This window comes from Ursus arctos, unplaced genomic scaffold (genome assembly GCF_023065955.2).
Source record: "Ursus arctos isolate Adak ecotype North America unplaced genomic scaffold, UrsArc2.0 scaffold_6, whole genome shotgun sequence".
NCBI classification, from domain to species: Eukaryota; Metazoa; Chordata; class Mammalia; order Carnivora; family Ursidae; genus Ursus; species Ursus arctos.
In genome coordinates, this window is record NW_026623078.1 from 86,490,579 (window position 1) to 86,509,220 (window position 18,642).

General features: G+C 47.4%; 1 protein-coding gene across 2 annotated transcripts in view; it reads right to left on the reverse strand.

The window, feature by feature from the left end:
* Positions 1-18,590, reverse strand: part of ARHGAP39 (Rho GTPase activating protein 39) — a 101,294-nt gene extending 82,704 nt beyond the window's left edge. For both annotated transcript variants that reach the window (XM_026488806.4, XM_026488805.4), the window contains exon 1: positions 18,447-18,590. The gene's annotated coding sequence lies outside the window, so the exon portion shown is untranslated. The remainder of the gene's footprint in view (positions 1-18,446) is intronic.
* Positions 18,591-18,642: the final 52 nt, after the last annotated feature.

The window sequence follows — 18,642 nt, forward strand, 5'->3', positions numbered from 1 at the left end:
TGGAGGGAAGAAAGAGAGGCACACACCGAAGGTTCTCTCATGAAATGCGAACTGGCACATTCTCATCATACAATCAGGTATAGCAAATAAGCCAATAATGGCAACAACAGTATACTAAAACCTGTATTCTTGATCTGAAAGAATGAAGGAAAAGAAAAAGAAGAAAAAAAAAAACCCAAAAGGGACAACTAGAAAGCAAACCATACTGATAGTTACATTAAGTGTAAATGGTCTTAAGATGCCAATTCAAAGGAAGAGATCCTCTGACTGGATTTAAAAAAAAAGCAAAAAAGAGCAAGACCCAAGTACATGCTGTCAAAGGAAGCCTTTATAAGTGCAATGATACAGATAGGTTAAAAGCAAAAGGATGGAAAAGACAGACCACACAAACACCAATCATAAGAAAGCTAGAAACCCATATATTATCACATAAAGCAGATTTCCAGAAAAGAAATACTACCAGGAATAAAGTCCATTCATTAAGAATACATAACATTCGTGTATACATCATGACAGAGCTTCAAAACACATGAGCAAAACAACAACAACAACAACAACAAAAAACACCAGAGTTGAAAAGAGTAAGAGACAAACTCGAAAATTTAGTCTAAGTATGTATATGAGACTGGAACCCTATGAACTCACTTACACTTTCTCTTGGTATGAAATCATACCAACTATGTTCTCTGAATGCAAGAGAATTATATCAGAAACCAATAATAGGGACACCTGGGTGGTTCAGTCAGCTAAGCGTCTGCCTTCGGCTCAGTTCATGACCCTGGGGTCCTGGGATCGAGCCCCGCATCTGGTTCCCTGCTCAGTGGGGAGCCTGCTTCTCCCTCTGCCTATGTGCTCATGCTCTCTCTCTCTGACAAATAAATAAAAATCTTGGGGGAAAAAAAGCTTTAGAAACCAATAATAGAAAGACAATCGGAATATTTCCAAATATCCACTTAAATAACATACTTCTACATAACACCTGGACCAAAAAAAAAGGACAAATGAAATTAGTATATCATATTGAAGGAAAATGAAATACGTCAAATAAAAAGTTGCTGTATACAGCCAAAGCAGCGCTTAGAAAAAAATGTACAACATTAAATACTCAATGAGGATCTTCTTCAGGATGCCTGGGTGGCTCAGTTGGCTGGGTGTCTGCCTTCAGCTCAAGTCATGATCCCAGGGTCCTGGGATCAAGTCCCGCACTGGGCTCCCCGCTCGGTGGGGAGCCTGCTTCTCCCTCTCCCTCTGCCCTTTCTCCTTTCCCTCTGCTCGTTCTCTCTCTCTCAAATAAAATCTTAAAAAAAAAAAAAAAAAGGATCTTCTTCAACATACAATGGGGTTATGTCCCCAAAGACCCATCATAAGTTGAAAATGTTAAGTCAAAAATGCATTTCATGCACCTAGCCTACTGAGCATCACAGCCTAGCCCACATTAAATGTGCTCAAGACACCTACTCAAATCATCTAACACAAAGCCTATTCTATAATAAAGTGCTGAATGTCTCATTTAGTTCTGAGTACCTACTGAAAGTGAAAACCAGAATGGTTGTCAGTGTATCGATTCTATACCCTTGTGACTGTGTGGTTGGCTGTGGCCCACTGCCACTACTCAGCATCACGAGAGAGTACCGTACCACATATTGCCAGGCCAGGAAAAGATCAAAATCCAAAATTTGAAGTACAGTTTCTACTGAATAGCCCTCATGACCATAGATTAAAAAGTCTTTAAATTTAAAAAATTTTAGCAAACTGAATCCAGGTGTAGAGGATATCAAATCACACCCAACTGGGGTTTACCTCAGGACTGCAGGGTTGGTATAATATTCAAAGATTTATCAGTGTAATTAACCATACTAAAAAAGACCAAAAAAAGAAAAAATACATGATCATCACAGTAGAGGCCAAAAAAGCATCTAACAAAATCCACCATTCATTTTTAATTAAATCTCAAAGCAAAGTAATAATAGAAGGAAACTTCTCAACCGGATAAAGGGTATATATACAACCCTACACACACACTAACTAGTGAAAGACTGACTGCATTCTCCCTAAGATCAACAGCAAGGGGAGGACACCCGCTCTCAGTACTTTCCTGGGACATTTTACTGGATGTCCTAGGCAGTGCAATAGGCAAAAAAAGGAAAGAAAAGGCATTCGGATTGGAAAGGAAGAAATGAAACTACCTTTATTCACAAAATGACTGTACGTAATTAAAAATATCGTGTATTAATGTTTAATGCTAATGATAAGTTTTAATATTTAATAATAAATATAAATTTGGCAAAATATATGCACCGAGTGCTACAAAATACTGATGAAAGAAATTTAAATGGATCTCGATTTATGGAGAGCTGTACTAGGTTCATGGATTAGAAGGTTCAATCTATCTGATTCCATGCAATTCACTCTTCCCACAGGTGTTGACCCCAAAAGCACTCCCCAGTAAACTTTCTGCAAATCTCCATCCCAGAGTCTGCTTCCCAGGGAAACCAACATGGACAGTAATCAAATTGACTCTTGAACAATGTGGAGGTTAGGGGTGCCAACTGCCACAACTTGAAAATCTGCATGTGACTTTTGACACCCTCAAAACTTACTACTAATATCCTACTGTTAACCAGAAGACTTAACAATAACATGAACAGTTGATCAACCCAGATTTTGTACATTATATGTATTATATTCAATACTCTTACAATAAAGTAAGCTAAAGAAAATGTATTAAGAAAATCATAAGGAAGGGGCGCCTGGGTGGCTCAGTCAGTTAAGCGTCTGCCTTCAGCTCAGGTCATGATCCCAGGGTCCAGCAGGGAATCTGCTTCTCCTTCTCTCTCCGCCCCTCCCCCCCACTTGTGTGCGCTCTCTCTCTCTCTCTCTTTCACTCCCTCTCAAATAAATAAAAATCTTTAAAAAAAAGAGAAAATCATAAGGAAGAGAAAACACATTTATAGTACCATACTGTATTTATTTAAAAAAAAAAAATTGTGGGGGCACCTGGGTGGCACAGCGGTTAAGCGTCTGCCTTCGGCTCAGGGCGTGATCCCGGCGTTATGGGATCGAGCCCCACATCAGGCTCCTCCGCTATGAGCCTGCTTCTTCCTCTCCCACTCCCCCTGCTTGTGTTCCCTCTCTCGCTGGCTATCTCTGTCAAATAAATAAATAAGATCTTTAAAAAAAAAAATTGTGCATAAGTGGACCTGTGCAGTTCATACCCATGTTGCCCAAGGGTCAAATTTATATTATTTGGAAAGGAAAGAGAGGAGACAAAACTGTAGCCTATAGTAATTACAGTGAAAAGGTAGCTACCTGGATAACCAGCAACATGTCAACCCAGACAGTTAAAATATGATGTGCATAACTAGATTAGAACAGTGAAGGCTGGGAGAAGAACAACCAGGTAACCCCCTGTATGTGCTTCACAGCTGTGCTTTTGAAGAATGCTTAAAAAAATATTTATTTATTTATTTGAGAGAGAGAGAGAGAGAGAGAGAAAGAAAGAAAGAAAGTGCAAGTGAGTGGGAGGAGGGGTAGAGGGAGAGAGAAAATCTCAAGACGACTCTGCACTAAGCACAGCGCCTGATGCGGGGATCAAGCTCACAACCCTGAGATCATGACCTGAACGGAAACCAAGAGTCTGAGGCTTAACCCACTGAGCCGACCCAGGTACCCTGAAGAATGTTCTCCTTATACAATGGATAAAATCATATAAAATTGCCATTTTTCAACAATTTTTCTAACCTACAAAAACTGCAATTTCACATGGTTCATATGTATTTCCACTGAGTCCAACCCAATCACAACAAAATACCGGTCAGGCTAATGAATGCTCCCTTTTCAATCACCACAGGCCCTAGAATCTAAGTGTGAAAACACAAGTGCTGTCACTAAGTCAAGTTCAAAATCCAAGAGTCTAAAATGAAGACATTTTCTAGACTATTTCATGGGGTCTAAACCACGAGATGAGAGGATTCCAAATTCTGAGGAACTCTGGCCTTGGCTCATTCTCTGGTGTAAATCTCCACATGTTGACAGGTAACCTCACCAACCACACTCCCTCCCTGGAGGCTTCCCAAGCCCGGGGCCCAAACTGCTTCTCTCACCACCTTCCCCGGCTGCCTCATGGGCTCCACTTGTTCGTGCCCCTCCAACTGTGGGGCCCCCCAAGGCTCTCTTCCCTCTACACCACATCCTTTGAACTCCTGGTTCTTGTTCCACAGTTTCCACTATAATCTCTCTTAACTAAGTGCAGAATCTCTGCCCTGACCACCTCTCATCCAAATGCCAGGTGGACATGCCCTGGGTAGTGCTCCCAATGGAACTCTCCTCTTCGGATCTCCTTCCCAACCACGCACACACTTGGACTGCACGTCTATTTCTGTTTGTGGTAGCTGTGCCCCTACCCCAGCACCAGGTCCCCACCACAGCTCATCCCACCCACCGGTCTCAAACTGGCCATCAGTCCCGTATTCCCACACCTCCCAGCCTCTCATGCACATTCAGGACTGAATTCCCTCTTGCTGGTTACAGGTTAAATAACAGGAGATGCTCCATGCTTTCAGCCTCCTCTCCCCAATCCATCTCACCCCCACTGCCCACATTCAAGATCACCTCACATGGTAACCCCAAATAAAGGGTTGCTCCTCACACTAACACCTTCTGGAACTGTGCTCTACGAAACAGTTGCCACTGGTTACTGCGGCTGTTTACATTTAAATTCATCAAGATTACATAACGTTTAACATCCCATCCCACAAGCCACATTTCAGCCCTCGACAGCCATGTGTGGCTAGTGACTGTTGTGTTCCTGGACAGCGCAACTCGAGAGTGTGCCTGTCCTACCATCTTGGTCCAGAATCATTTCCCACTACTCTGTTCCAATAAAAACATTTTGCTAATTGCTCCTCAATTATGCTTTCCACTTGCCAAGCCTCACTCTTACCTGAAGAACATTGCTGTCCCTCACAAAGGCCTCAAGGAGTCCCCTGGGGTGATCACCAGTCCCCTCCCCCATTTCCAGACATCACCAGTCCAGCCAGACTTCAGGGAGCCCTCACAACACCTTCAGAATGCACCCAGTTCAAACACAGGCAACCTGCCACTCCCAGACCAGCACCACCCCCTTCATGCACACAGATGCTCACAGGCACAGTGACATACACACAGACACAGGCACACTCTATGTTCCCACAGTAGCCAGAAAGAGTTTCCTAAGAGTCTATTAAATGAAGTTGCTATGATATAAGGATTTATAAGAATCTATTTTTGGTCATCCACAGTTCCTAAAAACCCTCTTCAGAGCAAAGGTGAAATGGGTGTCTTATTAATGAAGGTGACTTTTGGGCCCCACCCAATGGGGGGTGGGCATGTTGGCTGCCAAGAGGACCAACCAAGTGATTAGAGGGTTAGAACTTTGAGTCCCGCCCCCCCCCCACCTCCACAGGAGGGAGAGGGGCTGGGACTGAGCCCCTTCTCATACCTTCTCCTCTCCCAAACCTCCAGCAGCTCCTCCCCTACCCTCACTGAGAGCCTGCTTCCTACTCCTCTTAGAAAAGCATCAGAAGAGGACTTACACAGGCCACCATGGACCACCACACCTCTCAGCCCTCCTGCCAACCACCACCCAACATGCACAGCAACCCTAACACACTCCAGCCAAGTCTCTCTCCTACAGCCTTCTTCCTAAGATGTCAGCACCACTAGCACATAATTGGCTATAATTTCTTGCATCTTAAAAAACATGTGAATAAATAACCTTCTGTTGCCCCTTTGCAGCAAAAACCCTTGAAAAAGATGTCTATAATCAGTACCTCCAATTTCTTCTGTCCCATTTTTCTCTTAAGCCCACTCCAAACATGTTTCTGCTCCCCACCACACATAAACCCCAGAATCTGCTCTTCCAAATCACCAAGAACCTTGACCTTGAGCCCAGGGTACTGAAAACCACTCCCTCCTCCCCACTATCCATCTGGATCACCCCCTGCTCCCCATTTTCCACTCTGATCAGTCTCTCCTTCCCGCTATCCACCTGGATCACCCCCTCCTTCCCACTCACTGTCCACCTGGATCACCCCCTCCTCCCCAATATCCTCCCCTCAGTTGTCCCACCTGCACTCTGGGTGGGACTGCCCTGAGGGGGAGTAAGGCTCCCCGGGCTCAACCCCTGCAATGCATCTCCATGCCTACGATTTTCCTCGGAGGTCAAACTCCCAAATGTAGCACACCCAAACTAAGCTCCTAGGCTGCGCCTGTGATTCCACCAGGAATTCTTAGTGGTTAACCTCAAAACATGTCCAGAACCTCAATAAAGAAGACAACATGATTAATTACAAAAATATATCTCCAAAACATACATATACCTTGCCAGATTCCAAGATCCTGCCACCACCACTGCTGCCGCCTCACGCCTGACTCGTTGCAGTCCCCTCACCTCCCCCCTGCTCCCCAACAGTCTGTGCTCAACAGCAGCAACACTGTCACCGCTCCTCTGCTCCGAACTCCCCACAGGCTCCTCCCTCTTCACTCACCTCCTCTGCTCCCCTCCACACACTCTGGGCCAGCCCCTCAGACTTCTTGGCAGGCTCCCTCCAACTCCCCTTCAGGCCTCTGTAGTGGCTGTGCTCTTAGCCTGGAATCCTTCCTCCCCGATGTGTGATTCACCTCTGTCACCTGCTCCAACTGTGCTCAGATTCGCTGTCTGCGAAGGAGGTCCACCTGACCCCTTACTGAGGCTCGCACCCCAGCTTGTCAGTCTCCCTGACCACCTCCACTGTTTCCCTGCAGCACTGACACTCCTGACACAGGACGGAAGTCACTTGTTTACGTGTGCTGCTTGTGACTGCTGTCGGTGAGGGCAAGGACTGACCCATGTTCCTCACTGCGGTGTCCCAGCACCTACAACAGCACGCAGACACAGTGAGTTCAGTAAGTACTGTGTTCGCACCCTGAGGTCAGGGAAGCCACATGGCATGAATGGAAGTATACCTCTACAGTTAAGAAGGAAAATTCCGGAGTCAGGACACCTGGACTTGCACGCTGGCTCTGCCTATGACCTACATAACCTGCTGGATTCCGTTTCCTTGTGTGCTAAGTGGAACCAAGAGCATCCACCATGGATGGTTCAGATGCATAAGTTATACAAAGCACAGAATGTGTTCAGAACAGTTTCTAGAACATAAGCATCAAATTACAACAATGATAACAGGTAACATGTAGCTTAAAAAATATTTTTCCCAGGGGCGCCTGCGTGGCTCAGCAGTTGAGCATCTAACTCAGGTCACGATCTTTTTGGCTCAGGTCACGATCTCCGGGTCGTGGCATCAGGCCCGCATCGGGCTCCCAGACTCTCCACTCGGTGACGAGTCTGCTTCTCTCCCTCTCTTTCTGCCCCTCCTTCTGTGCGCTCTCTCTCTATACAGATATAAAATAAATAAATCTTTGAAAAACTATTTTCCCTAGACTTTACAGGCAGTAACAGCTTCTTAGATGGTCAATGTTCAAACCACTGAGCAAGCTGAAAACACCAACTAGGTAGATTAGGAGAAATCACATCTGTAGCCTTTTTATTTTTTTTAACCTACTCCCAGAATTCAAAAAAGCTAGTGAACTGTCAGTCCCCTGAAAACTGACAAACTAGAGGATGGAATCTGTTCACACACCATTGTTTTCACAAAGACTTTTGTAAAATAAAGGCACTAAAAAAAGTATTTTTTTTTAGATTTTATTTCTTTATTTGACAGAGAGAGGCAGTGAGAGATGGAACACAAGCAGGGGGAGTGGGAGAGGGAGAAGCAGGCTTCCCGCCGAGCAGGGAGCCCGATGCGGGGCTCGATCCCAGAATGCTGGGATCACCCGAGCCGAAGGCAGACGCTTAACGACTTAGCCACCCAGGCGCCCCTGCACTAAAATGTTTTAAGCATATAATTTTAATTGCTTATTTAGAACTATCAACCCAGTGGGACAAAGAAAGTCTGTACATCCATTTACTTGCCCATGACCTGAACACCCCTGCTAGAAGGACAAACAAGACTCTAAGGCAGCAGCTGCCTTCAGGAAGGGAACCTGGACAGCTGAAGGGTGAGGGTGGGAGAGACTTCTCACTTTGCATGCTTTAATACCTTTTAAGTTTTGAACATTTGTTCAAACAGAAAAAAAGAAAAAAAAATTTGAAGGACTCATTAGCAACAAAAAACCTGAAAATACAATTAACAAAGCAATTCCATTTATAATAACATTGAAAAGAATTAAGTATTTAGTAATAAATTTAATGAAAGAAATGCAAGACTTATATACTGAAAAATATGCAATATTGTTGAAAAAAATTAAAGACCTAAAAGTAGGATATCCCATGTTCATGGAATGTTCTTCTTAACACTGTTAATATGGCAAACACTCCAACCTGATCTACAGATTCAACAGACCCTTATCAAAACTGAGCTTGCTTTTTTGCAGAAACTGACAGGCTGAACATGACAGTCATATGAAAGTTCAAGGGACCCAGAAAAAAAAAATCTTGAAAAGGAAGATCACGTGGAAGACCCACACTTTCTAACTTCAATACTTAAAAAACTACAGTAATCAAGACAGGATGGTACTGGCCTAAATACAGACATACAGACCAATGGAACAGAGTTAAGAGTCGAGAAATAAACCCTCAAATGTACAGGCAAGTGATCGCTGACAAGGGTGCCAAGATGGTTCAACAGGGAAAGAATAAACTGTCTTTTCAACAATTGGTGCTGGGATAACTGGATATCCACAGCAAAAGAACAAATTGGGACCTTTACTTCACACCTTAACACAAAAATTAACTATAAAATTCTTAGAACACAACACAGGAGTAAATCTTCATGACTTTGGATTAGGTATTGGTTTTTTAGCTACAACACCAAAATACAAGCAACAAAAGAAAAAGTAAATTGGAATTCATCAAAATTTAAAACTTTTGCACTGCTAACAATACCATCAAGAAAGTGAAAAGACAACACACAATGGGAGAATACATTTGCAAATCATGGATCTGAGCAGGGACTTGTACCTACAATATATAAAGAACACTTATAGCACAGTAACAAAAAGATAAATAACCCAATTTAAAAATGAGCAAAGGGGGGTGGCTGGGTGGCTCAGTTGGTTAAGCATCTGACTTCGGCTCAGGTCATGATCTCAGGGTCCTGGGACTGAGCCTGTTGGCAGATTCTGCGCTCAGTGGGGAGTCTGCTTGTCCAACTGCCCCCTCCCTCCTCCTGTGTGCGCGCGTGCACACGTGCACTCTCTCTCTCAAATAAAATCTTTTTTAAAAAAATGAGCAAAGGATCTGAACAGACATTTCTCCAAAGCTGACATATAAACTGCCAATAAGCACATGAAAAGATACTCAACATCATCAGCTATCAAGGAAGTGCAGACCAAAACCACAGTGAGACACTACTTCGCACCCACTAGGTTGGCTACAATCAAAAAAGACATACAGGGGCGGCTGCGTGGCTCAGACGGTTAAATGGTTAAGCGTCTGATTCTTGATTTCTGCTCAGGTCATGATTGCAGGGTTGTGAGATCAGGCCCCGTGGTCACACTCTGCACTGGGCAGCGTGAAGTCTGCTTAAGATTTTCTCTCTCCTCTCTCCCTCCAGCCCTCCCCACCGCCCTCCCCCACTCACACACACATGCGCTCTCTCTAAAAAAAATAAAAAAAAAAAAATTAGGGGCACCTGGATGGCTCAGTCGGTTAAGTGTCTACCCTTGGCTCAGGTCATGATCCCAGAGTCCTGGGATCGAGTCCTGCGTCAGGCTCCCTGCTCAGTGGGGAGTCTGCTTCTCTCTCTCCCTCTGCCTGCCACTCCACCTACTTGTGCGCTCGCTTTCTCCCTCTCTGTCAAATACATAAAATCTTTTAAAAAAATTAAAATTAAAATAAAAAAGACACACAGTAACAAGTATTGGAGAGGATATGGAAAAACTGGAATCTTTATGCACTGGTGGCAGAAATGTAAACGAGTGGATCCACTTTGGGACTTCAAAAATAGACCTAGAGCTCCTATAAGATGCAGTAATTTCACCCGTAGGTAAATACCCCAAAGAAATGAAAACATATGTCCAAACACTGGTTCTTGAATATGCACAAACATTTGTACATAAACATGTACAAACAGCAGCATTATTCATAATAGCCAAATAGTGGAAACAACTCAAATGTCTGTCACAGATGAAAGGAACAACAACATGTGGTAGAGTCATAAATGGAATATTACTCAGCCCTGAAAAGGAGTGAAATTCTGATATGTGCTACAACAACACACCTAGAAGCAGAACAGCGGCAGCTGAGACCAGCGGCCCATGACAATCCCTCCTATCACCCTCCACATCTAACCCATCAAGTCCAATCAACCCGAGAGCTCTGCTGGCCTCTCAGCCTCTACCCCATGTTCACTCACCTGAACCGATTCACTCCTGATATGACAGCCAGGGTGATGCTTCAAAAAGACTAGCTGTTCAGGTCAGTCTTTTGGCATCTCCTACAGTTGGTAGGGTCTGGCTGGCCGCCTGCCTTGCCCCATCTCCTCTACTCCAGGCTCCCAATCCATGGGGCCCTGCTGCCCCAACGGTGCCACGGGAGCTGACCCTCCTCCCCACTCTCCATCCATACTGTGGCCTCAAACTCGCTATCACCCCCAGAGGTGTTTTCCCTGACCCATCACCTGAACAGGGTGCCCTAGGTTTGCTCTCAAAGTCCCACTCCCCATCTTTCAGAGGCTACACCACAGTGGTCAAATGCATGCCCGTTCCCTACACTGGACTCACACCTGCATTACCAGCCCTAGTGGATGGATGAAGGGAAAGACACAACCACCCCATCCAATTCCAACAATGCTGCCAGTACTGCTCCCTCCTCCCACACCAGAGACCATGACCACCCACCCGTCTCATACTCAGGAGGAAGTGTAGAGTGTTGTGAAGCGCTGGGGCAGCCGAGCTTCTCTAAATACCCACTGGGGTCTTCTACATACTGAATGCATGCCAATTCCAGTTCGTAAATTTTTTTAAAGATTTTATTTTAAGTAATCTCTATATCCAATGTGGGGCTCGAACTCACAACCCTGAGACCAAGAGTGACATGCTCCACCTATGGAGCCGGCCAGGTGCCCCTGGTTTGTCAATTCTTAATGTTGGGGACATTTCAATTGAGGGACTTCATAGTTAATATGAAATGAGGCCCATGTCATGTGTCTTGCGCTCCAAAAGGCCACCAAGCCAGGCTCAGAGGGACAGTGATGGAGCCCCCGCCCCACAGCATTTCTCAGCCAGCTGTGCAACGCCACCAAAAGGCACAAAGTCCAACTCTCACAAGTGATTTTATCACGCAAAAGACATCAGAATGGATCAAAGGTAGATAATACCTGCTTGTAAGTTCTGACGTGTTCTGAAAAGGAAGTGAGTGGATACAGCTAGAGCTAAAAAAGAATCTTGCAAAACTCCTTGCTGTACTCACCTGCATCTTGGCTACGGCAGGTGGGACTCTAGATGAGGGGGACACCCTTCGGGAGGTTCTCCAAGCTCTCAGCTTTGCAAACATGCCCCCACTTGCTGACCTGCTGCTCTGCCCAGCCTTGCCTCACCGGAGGCCCCAGCCACAGAGCACTGCTAGAAGCTCTCCATGCACCTGCTGTTTCCTGCCTCGTGCTGCCCCTTCCACCTGAGGGGCACTGTTCCTGTGCCCAGTTAATACCCTTGAAGACTCGATCACAGATTCCCCTCCTTTCTCGATGAGATACCCTTTCTTCCAGAAAGCCTACCCAAACTTAGTTCATGTCAGGCTAGGATAGCAGCCACCACAGGGGTCTCCCCAAGACCCCACAGTTGCCTCCACCACTACATCCACATGAGGTTATCACAATCCACACCCGTGTCCCCCCCACCAGGAGTCTGGTCTGTCTCCATCTCAGGGCACCTGACTGACAAGTGGCTGGCACACAGCAGGTGACAGGAGAGACCAGGAGCAGGATGAACGCGGGCGGGCCTGGCAGACACAAAACCCGATGTCAAGTCTTGACAAACCAATGGAGAAGGGGTCTACCCGTGAGCAACGCCCATCCTGGACCCCAGTGGCCTCAGGCAGGAAGACCCACACTGTTCCTAGATGGCCACCTGTGGTTTCCAAACATCCCTGCGAATACAGGTCTCTGGGGCCCACAGTGTTACTCCCTTCCAGCTTTTAGAAACCAGAGGCTACTTCTTGGGTTTCCCAGAGTTGGAAGAAATAGGAATCCTAGTAGCATAGCTGAACTGTGAATACAAAATGTAACGGCCAACACCACAATTAAACAGAAAAACAACAGAGTCCGGAAGCCGCTTCACCTTTATTAGTGACCCATGCAATCCGAAGCACGAATAATGTGAGGACTGCGGACTGGGGAGATTTATATTGTATATGCTTCATCACAACCCTAATTGCAAGGAAGAACATGCTGGCCCCACAGAAACCCCAGGGAAGGGTTGAGGGGCTGTAACAGAAAACCACCAGCAGCATCTCAGGGACAGTATTACTGTGAAGCCCAACCATAAAGGAAGCACTGGCCACTCCGATTATTGCTGGGGCCTCTCGGATCCCCAAAACAAGACCAAGAGAGATACTCATGCCCCATCTGCTGACTGGAAGGGGTGGATCAAATTTTGTCATCTGTAAAATGGGGGTGATGAGGAGGGCCTCAGTGGACTGCTGTGAGGATGGGAGGAAGTGATACCTGCACAGGGCTTGGGGTAACGCGTGGTGGTCACTGTACCACTGTAAGGATGACAGGCGTCCCCCCTTATCCACAGAGACATGCTCCAGACCCCCAGCGGATGCCTGAAACCCCAGATAATACCCAACTCTATACATACCAAGTTTTTTCCTATACATACATACTATGATAAAGTTTAATTCATAAATTAGGCATAATAAGAGATTAATAAAAATAATAATGAACTAGAGCAATTCTTAATTGCTGTAGTTCTGTAAAAAAGTTACGTGAATGTGGGGGGGGGGGGGCGGCAGGGAGACCAAGAGAGGAAGCAAGACAGACAAAGCCACACAGTCAAAAAGGAAAATCAGCTGGAACACCAGAAGCCAGTGAGGGCTTCAAGCTGGGGTGACTGGTTTACTTGGCAGCCGAACACTGGAGTCTGGCTTGTCTTCAACCAGTGTCCACGAGGACAGAAAACGGGCTCTGCTGACTCATCAGCCTCTTGGTGTTAAGACTACTTTTTAAAACCCTTATACACATATAACACTCAGTAATTTACAGCATCCTCCAGAACTCAGTCCTGCTGCAGCAGGACAGACATCATCTAATCCACACACAAAAGCCCGGGCTTACATGTTCAGCAATTTATCTGTGATCAATTGCACCGGTCAGGGATTGAGTCAAAGCTTAAGTCCGCAGCAGGGCCAGAGCCGCGTCAGCTACACCAGGCAGCTCAGAAACCCACCAGGGATTTACTGCTCACTCCCCATGCTGCCCTCTGGGCTTCTCCCCACAACCCCAGGACTGTGTCAACACCAAAACTCCCGTGGGCTCCCACCCTGGAATGTTCCCTTCTGAAAAATTCTAGTTGCTCTTGTTTGTAACAGCTTTACTAAGATATAATTCTCATACCATACAATTCACCCATTTAAAGTGTACACTCTATCTACTGATATTAACATATTCACAAACATGCACAGCCTTCTCCACAGGCAATTACAGGATACTTTCTTTACCCCTCAAATAACCCCATGTCTCTTATCCGTAACTCCAGGCTCTGGCAACCACTAATCTACTTTCTACCTACGGATTTGCCTATTCTGGACATTTCATACAAATGAAAATATACAACATGTGGACTTCTGTGTCTGACTTCTTTCACTGAACACAATGTTTAGAGATCCATCCATGCTGTAGCATGAATCAGTACTTCATTTCTTTTTATTGCCAACTAATCCGTTGCATGGACAGACCATATTTTGTTTGTGCTCATGTGTTGATGGACACGTGGGTTGTTTCCAACTTTGGCTATCATCAATAGTGGCTGCTGTGAACATCCATACAGGTGCTTGTGTGCAGGGTTCTCCTAGTCACTCTCACCCATAAGAACACACGAAAAATGAGCCAATTTCCAATGGAGAAACTCATTTAATCTGATCATACCATATTATTTAAGGTATCGATAACTGGGAGAAATAAATGACCAAAGGAAGTGCAGAGTTAATGACCTGAAGAAGCAAGAGCAAAGCCTGATCTAATGGAATAAACAGTGATTAAAGAAAGAAGTGCTATTTCTGGGGATAGGTCCTACAGGCATATTCTCACATTACGAAACTCTGTACCTGCAAACTGATTTGTCACTGCACAAAATGCGGTATTCAGCAGTAGGGGCTAGTCAAATAGATCACAGCACCTCTGTGTAGCCAAAGACAAATGCAGCCATGAAAAGGAATGAACCGGGAAATGTACTGATGTGGGATGACTTCCCAAACATATTTAGTTTAAAAAAGGCAAGGTTCAGGAACTTTTTGAAAAGGGTAGGAAAAAAAGAATTTGCTTTTATAAGTCCAAAGTATCTCCAGAAGGAAGGGGACCAGGCTCCTGGGGTTAAAAACAGGACGATTTTCTAACTGCGAATGTGAATATGCTATCTATTCCAAAAGAAAATGTTTTAACCTTTTAGGAAGCAAAAATAAAGAGAATCTATGAGAATAAAAAACTTATACTTAAGAAAGCAAGAGACGAGAGGCCCTGGATAGTTGTAAGCCGCCAAAATGGAGGAAACAAAGAAGGAGCTGCTCCCGCTGCTGTGTTAACCCTCCTCTGGGGTGAAACCTACCCAAATCCACCATCTCTACTGAGGTCAATGCCCTAAGAAAATGTTGCAAAGAGATACTGAGAATACAAAGGTCTCTCCTGCCCTCAAAGACATCCCAGTGCAGAGGGGAGACAACTCTCATTTGTGCAGTGACCAAAGGCGCGGCTCAGAACACCATGGGGCGCAGAAGGAGAAGCTGCTGTATGATGGGAGGGATCAGGACAGGCTCCTCCTGGGCAAGCCCCATTGAGGGTCAAAGGAGATGAAGGGGCCGCTCAAGCTTTGCTTGTTTTGATGGGGATAGGGGAATGTGGAGCAGGGCTTGGGCTTTGTAGCACTGGTTAGTGTCACTGGACAGCAGAGTGCGAGTCACACACACAGGAAAGAACAGTCTAAGGGGCATGTGAGGCCAGGGAGGAGTGCAGGGCAGGGGGGCAAGCAGCTGGACACGCTCTGGGCCTGCTCTTCAGCCTGGGAGACTGGCCGCGGGGCTGTCTGGGATACCACAAGATGCTGAGCAGTGTTCCTAGCCTGCACACATGCAGTGCCAGTAGCACCCATCCCCAAGTTGGAACAACCAAAAACTTCTCCAGACAAATCCCCTCTGAGTGGGAACCAATCCTCTGCACTACACCACCTGAGCCGCCACGTGGAGGACAGAAGAGAGGGAGGGCACCCAGAAGGCACAGCCATAACGCAAAGGGCACAGGCCCTGGACGATACATCTGAGGAAGGATAAATCTGGTAACTACTCAGGAGGTACGTGAGTAGGACCCACAGCGAAGAGATGTAGTTGGGGGAGGACCTAAGACACCAAGCTCTTCCAGGTAGCAACCAACCAGATGATGGTCCCAAAGCACCCAAGAGCAGAGGTCAGAAGTAGAGAAGGCAGGGTCTGAGAAGCCTAAAAGGCTTTTGCATCCGGAGGCTGGCTCCAACTCTGAGGCTGAGGGGAGAAGTCTGGCTGGGACCACTGGCCTGGGTGAGACCACCCAGACAGAGCATGAAGCAAGCTCTTTTTTCCTCGGGGGGGAAGCCATTCCAGCACACACGCAGGAGAAAGGCTGGGATGGACATTTTAAAATCTATCTTTAGATATTTTAAATTTTGCTCACATAAGCTGTTTCATCACCATCTGTTCTGAACATTAAACCTTCTCACCCTAAACCCCACAAATGCCCAAAGACTCTACTTTAAAGGGAAAGGATTCCCCCTCCCCACCAAGTCTTAGTGTCACAGATTTAAAGGAGATGAGATGTAGTTATCTAGAGTAGTCTAAGATACTCTCCCTAGATCTGAGAAAGAGAATCATCTCTTTGTGAAATGAGGACTCTTCCTGCTTTGCTCTGAAGTTAAATCTTATTTCTTCCCGGGGCGCCTGGGTGGCGCAGTCGTTAAGCGTCTGCCTTTGGCTCAGGGCGTGATCCCGCCGTTCTGGGATCCAGCCCCACATTAGGCTCCTCTGCTAGAAGCCTGCTTCTTCCTCTCCCACTCCCCCTGCTTGTGTTCCCTCTCTCGCTGGCTGTCTCTGTCAAATAAATAAATAAAATCTTTAAAAAAAAATTATTTCTTCCCACACTTAGCAAAACAGCAAGTTACGGAACTGGTAATGCCAAATTCTCACTCTGTTGCTTATGTCCTCACTGTCATTTAAGTTTGTTAATAAGTTATCTTTACTATTTCAAGGATAACACTGTTAAGTGAAGTATAACAACAATAGCTTCAGTGGTTAAATTCGGAGAATTTCCCAAGAACTGCTCGAAATCTCATTGCTGTCTGCAACAACGCTACCAACCCCCAAGGACAATAAGTACTACAGGATTTCAGAGGGGCTCGTTAGCAGCTTTCTTCTTCTAAACAAATTTTATACAACAACTTATATATTACAAATCCATAACAGTTGATATATAATGTATCTAAGTACATAAGATCGGTTCCTCATTTACCTTTATAAAGACTTGGTTTTCCATATATGATCCCAGCTTGCTTGTGTAAGAAAAGAGAGTCAAACGCTTTAAGTTAATGTAAAACCAAGACGGTGACGTTAGCAGACAACTGAAGATCCAGCAGCCAAGCAGCAGGGCCCTGGAAACCAGACCCCGCAGTGATAACCCCAACACTTACATGGCACCTGACACAAAGTGTGTGAGTGTTCATTCACTGAGTCCTCACAACCTACCCTAGGAAGCCAATATCATTTGTGTTCCCATTTTACAGATGAGAAACCAAAGGAACAGAGTACAAAGCCAGTAAACAGAGGAGTCAGGACTCAAAGGCAGGCAGTCTGGCTCCAGAACCCGCCCTCTTCTCCACTCTGTTCTCCAGCTTCTTGGCAAGACAGCTGACTAGACAAAGTGCGGGCAGAGAGACCGACTGGCCTCTGTTCATTCAGCGAGCAAGCCTTTGAGGGTCATCAAGTCTGCGCCCAGGACGCTTTATGAAATGAGTCTCCTTGTTTTACAGTCACACCTCCTATCAAATCTCCTTCCCCTCCCCCAGCGAGGAGAAACACACCTAGCTCATTGTGAAAGGGGAGCCGCTGACCGGGAACCACCTGCTGTTTACAGAGGCACCCTGGACCCAAAGGGTTTAATTCCTCTCACTGGCTTCAAAGACAAATCTCCTATTGTCTACACCAGAAGAGGAACACGAAGCCTTGCAACTGTAGGTTTCTGCAGAGGTCACTGGAGGTTTGGCTAAACCCTACGACACGGAACGGAGGCGGGGGGAGGGCGCTGCATTTTTGCTGTTGAAGGTTGCGCAGCGCCCACAGCAGCTGCTGGTGGGAGCAGCATGTAACACACCCACAGCTGCCGCGGCCTCGCAGCCCGTTGCACGTTTTAAAATAAAAGACGTCCTGACCCCCAAGATGCACAGCTTGCCTCACTCGCTGCCCTCGGCAAAGAACACTGCCTCCACCCACACCACTCCCGCAACCGGGAAGCAACAGAGGGAATTCCAGCTCCCGCAGGGCTGCGCCCCAGAGCGCCCCGGCCCGCCGTGCTGCAGAAGCCAGGTCCGCGAGGCCCTGCGGCCACGGCCCGCACCCAGAGACGCGCGTCCCGACTCCCTGCGCCGGGACAAAGCGCCCCCGCACCCCGCCCCGACCGAGCCCTGCAAACCGCGCCGACGCCCCACACTCAGGCCCTTGCACTCCACTCACGCCCGCCCTCGGGCCGGGCACACTCACACTCACCCATGGTCGGGGGACACTCACGCTCACCCTCAGCCGGGCATACTCACAGTCACCCTCCGGCCTGATACACTCACACCCACACTCACCCATGGCCAGGCACACTCATACACTCACCAATAGCCGGGCACACTCGCACTCACGCCCACCCTCGGGCCAGGCACATTCACACCCACCTCACACCCTGCCCCCGCGCGGCCTTGGCCCCTAGCACCTCGCGCCCCGTGCCCCCGCCCAGTCCGGCCCGGCACACCCACGCGTCCTCCGCTCCCCGCCCCCGCTGCGGCCCCGTCCGCCCCCTCGGTTCCCGCGGGCCTGGATCTTCGCACGGCCGGGCCGGGGACCTCCTCGAGGCCGGGCAGGGGCCGCAGAGCCGGCCTCTCCGCCATCTTCCTGGCCCGCGCCGCCCACCGCCCACCGCCCGCGCTCTCACCGGCCGGCTGCTCGCGGGCCGCGCCGCCACCGCCCCTCATCTCGGCTCGCGCTCCGCGCCCGAGCTCTCTGCGGCTCTCCCGCCGCCGCCGCCGCCGCCGCCGCCGCCGCCACAGCACTCTCGGTCCGCGTCCTGCGCCGCTGCAGCCGCCAGCCCAGTGCGCCGCAGCCGCGCGTCCTCCCGTCACCAGCGCAAC